This window comes from Hordeum vulgare, chromosome 5H, assembly GCF_904849725.1.
Source record: "Hordeum vulgare subsp. vulgare chromosome 5H, MorexV3_pseudomolecules_assembly, whole genome shotgun sequence".
NCBI classification, from domain to species: Eukaryota; Viridiplantae; Streptophyta; class Magnoliopsida; order Poales; family Poaceae; genus Hordeum; species Hordeum vulgare.
In genome coordinates, this window is record NC_058522.1 from 6,685,951 (window position 1) to 6,695,777 (window position 9,827).

The following is a 9,827-nucleotide window of genomic DNA, read 5'->3' on the forward strand; positions in this document are numbered from 1 at the left end:
AATAATCTAGCCCTCACATCACCATGTGAATTACATTGTAATAAATCTAACACCCATACAGTTCTGGTGTCGATCATGTTTTGGCCATGGAAGAGGTTTAGTCAGCGGGTCTGCTACATTCAGATCCGTGTGCACTTTGCATATATTTACGTCCTCCTCCTCGACGTAGTCGCGGATGAGGTTGAAGCGTCGTTTGATGTGTCTGGTCTTCTTGTGAAACCTTGGTTCCTTTGCTAAAGCAATGGCACCAGTGTTGTCACAGAACAAGGTTATTGGATCCAGTGCACTTGGCACCACTCCAAGATCCGTCATGAACTGCTTCATCCAGACACCCTCCTTAGCCGCCTCCGAGGCAGCCATGTACTCCGCTTCACATGTAGAATCTGCTACGACGCTTTGCTTGGAACTGCACCAGCTTACTGCACCCCCATTAAGAATAAATACGTATCCGGTTTGCGACTTAGAGTCGTCCGGATCTGTGTCAAAGCTTGCATCGACGTAACCTTTTACGGCGAGCTCTTCGTCACCTCCATACACGAGAAAACATCTCCTTAGTCCTTTTTAGGTACTTCAGGATATTCTTGACCGCCGTCCAGTGATCCACTCCTGGATTACTCTGGAACCTACCTGCCATACTTATGGCCAGGTTAACATCCGGTCTAGTGCACAGCATTGCATACATGATAGAGCCTATGGCTGACGCATAGGGGACGGAGCGCATATGCTCTCTATCTTCATCAGTTGCTGGGCACTGAGTCTTACTCAATCTCGTACCTTGTAACACTGGCAAGAACCCTTTCTTGGACTGTTCCATTTTGAACCTCTTCAAAACTTTATTAAGGTATGTGCTTTGTGAAAGTCCTATCAGGCGTTTTGATCTATCCCTATAGATCTTAATGCCTAGAATGTAAGCAGCTTCTCCTAGGTCCTTCATAGAGAAACTTTTATTCAAGTAACCTTTTATGCTCTCCAAAAGCTCTACCTTGTTTCCAATCAGTAATATGTCATCCACATATAATATTAGAAACGCCACAGAGCTCCCACTCACTTTCTTGTAAATACAAGATTCTCCAACCACTTGTATAAACCCAAATGCTTTGATCACCTCATCAAAGCGTTTGTTCCAACTCCGAGATGCTTGCACCAGTCCATAAATGGATCGCTGGAGCTTGCACACCTTGTCAGCATTTTTAGGATCGACAAAACCTTCGGGTTGCATCATATACAACTCTTCCTTAAGGAAACCGTTAAGGAACGCCGCTTTGACATCCATCTGCCAGATTTCATAATCGAAAAATGCAGCTATTGCTAACATGATTCTGACGGACTTAAGCATCGCTACGGGAGAGAAAGTCTCATCGTAGTCAATTCCTGGAACTTGTGAAAAACCCTTTGCCACAAGTCGAGCTTTATAAACGGTCACATTACCGTCAGCGTCCGTCTTCTTCTTAAAGATCCATCTGTTCTGAATAGCCTTGCGGCCCTCAGGCAGTATCTCCAAAGTCCACACTTTGTTCTCATACATGGATCCTATCTCGGATTTCATGGCTTCTAGCCATTTGTTGGAATCTGGGCCCACCATTGCTTCTTCATAATTTGCACGTTCATTGTTTTCTAACAACATGATTGATAAGACGGGATTACCGTACCACTCTGGAGCAGCGCGTGATCTCGTCGACCTGCATGGTTCAACAGAAACTTGAACTGGAGTTTCATGATCATCATCATTAACTTCCTCCTCAACCGGCGTCGCAATGACAGAGGTTTCCCCTTGCCCTGCGCCACCATCCAGAGGGATGAGAGGTTCGACAACCTCGTCAAGTTCTATCTTCCTCCCACTCAATTCTCTCGAGAGAAACTCCTTCTCGAGAAAAGTTCCGTTCTTAGCAACAAACACTTTGCCCTCGGATTTGAGATAGAAGGTGTACCCAACTGTCTCTTTTGGGTAACCTATGAAGACGCACTTTTCCGCTTTGGGTTCCAGCTTTTCAGGCTGAAGCTTTTTGACATAAGCATCACATCCCCAAACTTTAAGAAACGACAACTTTGGCCTTTTGCCATACCACAGTTCGTATGGTGTCGTCTCAACGGATTTTGATGGTGCCCTATTTAAAGTGAATGCAGCTGTTTCTAATGCATAACCCCAAAACGATAACGGCAAATCAGTAAGAGACATCATAGATCGCACCATTTCTAACAAAGTACGATTACGACGTTCGGACACACCATTACGCTGTGGTGTTCCAGGCGGTGTTAACTGCGAAACAATTCCACATTGTCTTAAGTGAGCACCAAACTCGAAACTCAGATATTCACCCCCATGATCAGACCGTAGGAACTTGATCTTCTTGTTACGATGATTTTCCACTTCACTCTGAAATTGCTTGAACTTTTCAAATGTTTCAGACTTGTGCTTCATCAAGTAGACATAACCATATCTACTTAAATCGTCAGTGAAGGTGAGAAAATAACGATATCCGCCGCGTGCCTCCACGCTCATTGGACCACACACATCGGTATGTATGATTTCCAATAAGTCACTTGCACGCTCCATTGTTCCGGAGAACGGAGTCTTAGTCATCTTGCCCATGAGGCATGGTTCGCACGTGTCAAGTGAATCAAAGTCAAGTGACTCCAAAAGTCCATCAGCATGGAGTTTCTTCATGCGCTTTACACCAATATGACCCAAGCGGCAGTGCCACAAAAATATGGCGCTATCATTGTTTACTCTAACTCTTTTGGTCTCAATGTTATGTATATGCGTATCTCTATCAAGATTCAATATGAACAATCCTCTCACATTCGGTGCATGACCATAAAAGATGTTACTCATAGAAATAGAACAACCATTATTCTCAGACTTAAAAGAGTAACCGTCTCGCAATAAACAAGATCCAGATATAATGTTCATGCTCAACGCAGGCACTAAATAACAATGATTTAAGTTCATCACTAATCCCGATGGTAGTTGAAGTGACACTGTGCCGACGGCGATTGCATCAACCTTGGAACCGTTTCCTACGCGCATCGTCACTTCATCTTTCGCCAGCCTTCGTCTATTCCGCAGTTACTGCTTCGAGTTGCAAATGTGAGCAACAGAGCCGGTATCGAATACCCAGGCACTACTACGAGAGCTGGTTAAATACACATCAATAACATGTATATCAAATATACCTGATTTTTCTTTGCCCGCCTTCTTATCTGCCAGATACTTGGGGCAATTGCGCTTCCAGTGACCCATACCCTTGCAATAGAAGCACTCTGTTTCAGGCTTAGGTCCAGCCTTGGGTTTCTTCGGCGGATTGGCAACAGGCTTGCCGCTCTTCTTCGAATTTCCCTTCTTGCCTTTGCCGTTTCTCTTGAAACTAGTGGTCTTGCTCACCATCAACACTTGATGCTCTTTACGGAGTTCAGACTCTGCGACTTTCAGCATCGCAAACAACTCGCCGGGAGACTTGTTCATCCCTTGCATGTTGTAGTTCAACACAAAGCCTTTATAGCTTGGCGGCAGTGATTGAAGGATTCTGTCAGTGATAGCTTCTTGCGGGAGTTCAATCCCCAGTTCAGCTAGACGGTTTGAGTACCCAGACATTTTGAGCACATGTTCACTGATAAACGAGTTTTCCTCCATCTTGCAAGCATAGAATTTATCGGAGGTCTCATACCTCTCGATCCGGGCGTTCTTCTGAAAGATAAACTTCAACTCCTGGAACATCTCAAATGCTCCATGACGCTCAAAGCGACGTTGAAGTCCCGGTTCTAAGCCATACAAGACTGCACAATGAACTATTGAGTAGTCCTCCTTACGCGCTAACCAAGCGTTCTTAACATCCTGATCAGCCGTAGCGGGTGGTTCATCTCCTAGCGCAGCATTAAGGACATAATCCTTCTTTCCAGCTTGTAAGATTAGCTTAAGATTACGAGCCCAGTCTACAAAGTTGCTTCCATCATCTTTCAACTTAGCTTTCTCTAGGAACGTATTAAAATTCAGGATGACACTTGCGTGAGCCATGATCTACAACACAAATATATTCAAAGTGGACTTAGACTATGTTCAAGATAATTAGAGTTCAACTTAATGCTAAACTCCCACTCAAAAAGTACATCTCTCTAGTCATTTGAGTGGTTCATGATCCACTTACACTATCCCAAGTCCGATCATCACGTGAGTTGAGTATAGTTTCAGTGGTAAGCATCCCTATGCTAATCATATCAACTATATGATTCATGATCGACCTTTCGGTCTCATGTGTTCCGAGGCCATGTCTGCACATGCTAGGCTCGTCAAGCTTAACCCGAGTGTTCCGCGTGCGCAACTGTTTTGCACCCGTTGTATGTGAACGTTGAGTCTATCACACCCGATCATCACGTGGTGTCTCGAAACGACGAACTGTAGCAACGGTGCACAGTCGGGGAGAACACAATTTCGTCTTGAAATTTTAGTGAGAGATCACCTCATAATGCTACCGTCGTTCTAAGCAAAATAAGGTGCAAAAAAAGGATTAACATCACATGCAATTCATAAGTGACATGATATGGCCATCATCACGTGCTTCTTGATCTCCATCACCAAAGCACCGGCACGATCTTCTTGTCACCGGCGCCACACCATGATCATCCATCAACGTGTTGCCATCGGGGTTGTCGTGCTACTTATGCTATTACTACTAAAGCTACATCCTAGCAAAATAGTAAACGCATCTGCAAGCACAAACATTAGTATAAAGACAACCCTATGGCTCCTGCCGGTTGTCGTACCATCGACATGCAAGTCGATATTTCTATTACAACATGATCATCTCATACATCCAATATATCACATCACATCGTTGGCCATATCACATCACAATCATACCCTGCAAAAACAAGTTAGACGTCCTCTAATTTTGTTGTTGCATGTTTTACGTGGTGACCAAGGGTATCTAGTAGGATCGCATCTTACTTACGCAAACACCACAACGGAGATATATGAGTTGCTATTTAACCTCATCCAAGGACCTCCTTGGTCAAATCCGATTCAACTAAAGTTGGAGAAACCGTCAGTTGCCAGTCATCTTTGAGCAAAGGGGGTTACTCGTAACGATGAAACCAGTCTCTCGTAAGCGTACGAGTAATGTCGGTCCAAGCCGCTTCAATCCAACAATACCGCGGAATCAAGAAAAGACTAAGGAGGGCAGCAAAACGCACATCACCGCCCACAAAACCTTTTGTGTTCTACTCGAGAAGACATCTACGCATGAACCTAGCTCATGATGCCACTGTTGGGGAACGTCGCATGGGAAACAAAAAATTTCCTACGCGCACGAAGACCTATCATGGTGATGTCCATCTACGAGCGGGGATGAGTGATCTACGTACCCTTGTAGATCGCACAGCAGAAGCGTTAGAGAACGCGGTTGATGTAGTGGAACGTCCTCACGTCCCTCGATCCGCCCCGCGAACAATCCCGCGATCAGTCCCACGATCTAGTACCGAACGGTCGGCACCTCCGCGTTCAGCACACGTACAGCTCGACGATGATCTCGGCCTTCTTGATCCAGCAAGAGAGACGGAGAGGTAGAAGAGTTCTCCGGCAGCGTGACGGCGCTCCGGAGGTTGGTGATGATCTTGTCTCAGCAGGGCTCCGCCCGAGCTCCGCAGAAACACGATCTAGAGGAAAAACTATGGAGGTATGTGGTCGGGCAGCCGTGAGAAAGTCGTCTCAAATCTGCCCTAAAAGCCCCATATATATAGGAGGAGGGAGGGGGACCTTGCCTTGGGGTCCAAGGGATCCCCAAGGGGTCGGCCGAGCCAGGGGGGAGGACTCTCCCCCCCCAAACCGAGTCCTACTTGGTTTGGTGGGAGGGAGTCCTTCCCCCTTCCCACTTCTTCCCTTTTTTTTCTTTCCTTTGATTTTTTCTCTCTTGGCGCATAGGGGATTGGTGGACTGTCCCACCAGCCCACTAAGGGCTGGTGTGACCCCCCCCCAAATGCCTATGGGCTTCCCCGGAGTGGGTTGCCCCCCTCCGGTGAACTCCCGGAACCCATTCGTCATTCCCGGTACATTCCCGGTAACTCCGAAAACCTTCCGGTAATCAAATGAGGTCATCCTATATATCAATCTTCGTTTCCGGACTATTCCGGAAACCCTCGTGACGTCCGTGATCTCATCCGGGACTCCGAACAACATTCGGTAACCAACCATATAACTCAAATACGCATAAAACAACGTCGAACCTTAAGTGTGCAGACCCTGCGGGTTCGAGAACTATGTAGACATGACCCGAGAGACTCCTCGGTCAATATCCAATAGCGGGACCTGGATGCCCATATTGGATCCTACATATTCTACGAAGATCTTATCGTTTGAACCTCAGTGCCAAGGATTCCTATAATCCCGTATGTCATTCCCTTTGTCCTTCGGTATGTTACTTGCCCGAGATTCGATCGTCAGTATCCATATACCTATTTCAACCTCGTTTACCGGCAAGTCTCTTTACTCGTTCCGTAATACAAGATCCCGCAACTTACACTAAGTTACATTGCTTGCAAGGCTTGTGTGTGATGTTGTATTACCGAGTGGGCCCCGAGATACCTCTTCGTCACACGGAGTGACAAATCCCAGTCTTGATCCATACTAACTCAACTAACACCTTCGGAGATACCTGTAGAGCATCTTTATAGTCACCCAGTTACGTTGCGACGTTTGATACACACAAAGCATTCCTCCGGTGTCAGTGAGTTATATGATCTCATGGTCATAGGAATAAATACTTGACACGCAGAAAACAGTAGCAACAAAATGACACGATCAACATGCTACGTCTATTAGTTTGGGTCTAGTCCATCACGTGATTCTCCCAATGACGTGATCCAGTTATCAAGCAACAACACCTTGTTCATAATCAGAAGACACTGACTATCATCGATCAACTGGCTAGCCAACTAGAGGCATGCTAGGGACGGTGTTTTGTCTATGTATCCACACATGTAAATGAGTCTTCATTCAATACAATTATAGCATGGATAATAAACTATTGTCTTGATACAGGAATTATAATAATAACTATACATTTATTATTGCCTCTAGGGCATAATTCCAACAGTCTCCCACTTGCACTAGAGTCAATAATCTAGCCCTCACATCACCATGTGAATTACATTGTAATAAATCTAACACCCATACAGTTCTGGTGTCGATCATGTTTTGGCCATGGAAGAGGTTTAGTCAGCGGGTCTGCTACATTCAGATCCGTGTGCACTTTGCATATATTTACGTCCTCCTCCTCGACGTAGTCGCGGATGAGGTTGAAGCGTCGTTTGATGTGTCTGGTCTTCTTGTGAAACCTTGGTTCCTTTGCTAAGGCAATGGCACCAGTGTTGTCACAGAACAAGGTTATTGGATCCAGTGCACTTGGCACCACTCCAAGATCCGTCATGAACTGCTTCATCCAGACACCCTCCTTAGCCGCCTCCGAGGCAGCCATGTACTCCGCTTCACATGTAGAATCTTCTACGGCGCTTTGCTTGGAACTGCACCAGCTTACTGCACCCCCATTAAGAATAAATACGTATCCGGTTTGCGACTTAGAGTCGTCCGGATCTGTGTCAAAGCTTGCATCGACGTAACCTTTTACGGCGAGCTCTTCGTCACCTCCATACACGAGAAAACATCTCCTTAGTCCTTTTTAGGTACTTCAGGATATTCTTGACCGCCGTCCAGTGATCCACTCCTGGATTACTCTGGAACCTACCTGCCATACTTATGGCCAGGCTAACATCCGGTCTAGTGCACAGCATTGCATACATGATAGAGCCTATGGCTGACGCATAGGGGACGGAGCGCATATGCTCTCTATCTTCATCAGTTGCTGGGCACTGAGTCTTACTCAATCTCGTACCTTGTCCGACGGCCACCTTCATGGATATGTTCTTGAATTTCTGATGGAGTTCACATGATGTTGACTCCTTGATTCCATCCACGGGGTTGCCGGGACCGCCCTCTATCATTCTTCGTGCATCGTCGGGCGGGGCCTCAGATTCAGCCACGCTGATTTTCCGCTTAGATGGGGCGCCGGTAATATCAAGTGCAGGATCTTCCTGGCGCGCTACTCCTCTAAGCTCATCAATCTGCTTCTGTTGCTCGTTAATCCTGGCAAGCAACTAGTTGAACTTGTCATTCTCCTCATCCTGCTGCCACTTCTTTGCTCTCGCTCGGCTTCTGTAAGTGTCTTGGTCTCTGGCAAACCCATGCCACCACGGGTAAGAAGGACCGAAGCCTCGCGTTCGTCCTCCATGTTCGTCATTGCTGAGGACCAGTGTGAGCAAATCTTTCTCTCTATCTGCAGTGAACTTTCTTTTTCCCTCCTTAATTTCTTTCACTATCTTTTTCCAATTCTCCCTGGGTATCCTAAGATCGTCACTGCAGATGAGGTCCCCTGTTTCTTCGTCGTACGAACCACCATGCGCAAGGAACCAATTTCTTGCTCTCAATTCCCACTCATCACGGAGTGGTTCAGGTACGATGCCTTTAGCTAGCAGATCTTGCTCTTTCTTATCCCACTTTGGGATGGCAGTCTCATAGCCCCCTGGCCCCAGCTTGTGGTGATATTTCTTCTTGTCGGCATTTATCTTGTTCTTTTCTGATAATGCCTGGGCATCTTCTGACTCCTTGTACTCTTGAAATGCCTTCCAGTGTTTCGTCTGCTTGGCTAGATACCCCTCGAATACTGGCACTTTCTTTGTTTTCAGATAGTTTTTCCATAACTTCTTCTTTCAGCTACGGAACAGTTCGGCCATCTTCTTTAGAGTCCACTGCTTGACTTTGGCCCTCAGTTTGCCTGCGGCGTCTTCATTCTCACATTCTGGCAGGTTAAAATGTGACATGAGATCATTCCAAAGATTATCTTTGTACCTTTCGGCGACATAGTCACTATCGGCTGCCCCTTTGCGCTTGTTCCACTCCCGAACGCTGATCGGGACGTGATCCCTAACGAGAACTCCGCATTGCTTCTTGAATGTGTCAGCAGCATTCTTAGGAAGCTTGGGTTCGCCCGTAGGCAATATCACCTCAAAGGTGTAATGCGTCCGTGCATCCAACTTTCTAGTCGGGCCTCGTTTCGTAGCTTTGCTCGATGTGGAGGCCTAAGAGGGAGAAACATTCGTCAAATGAATGTATATGTATACAATATAGAGCTATCTCCAATATTTTTCACATATTACAAGTGATTGTCGAACTTCATATGTATACCTTGCCGGACTTTATTATTTCTCCACCGGCTTCTCCATCAGTGGAGCTATCACCTTCTCCGTCATTGGACCTATCTCCTGCCCCATCGGCTTCATCTTCGTGTCGGTCGACCTCCATTCCATATCCGGAGGGGTTTAGATATGACGACGGAGATTCAGCTGGTTCAACGTCGGGGCCATCTTTGATTGTATCTTCGAGAAGTTCTTCCTCTTCGAGGTTCCTGATATGTGGATCCATAATTCTGCAAAAAACGGACATTTGATTAACTAATAAACTAACAAACTATATAAGAGGGGTTGGAAACTTCGAAGTGTCGTTTTATATAGGAGGACCTTTAGTCCCGGGTCTTGGCTAGAACCTAAACTCTAAAATATGTCTAACGGATTCTCTTAACCTTTAAGTATTTAACAAAATGGCGACATTCTAGATGTGTAGAAAATGATCCTATTTTTCCTGATCTCATCTACCCTTCTATATGTCACATTGTCTAGTGTCAAGGGACTTTGTTGAACTTTGTACCAAAAAAGAATTATTCTATCAGGAACTCCGTTCCAAAACAACTTTAGTCCCGGGTCGTGCCTCAACCCGGGACTCCTAG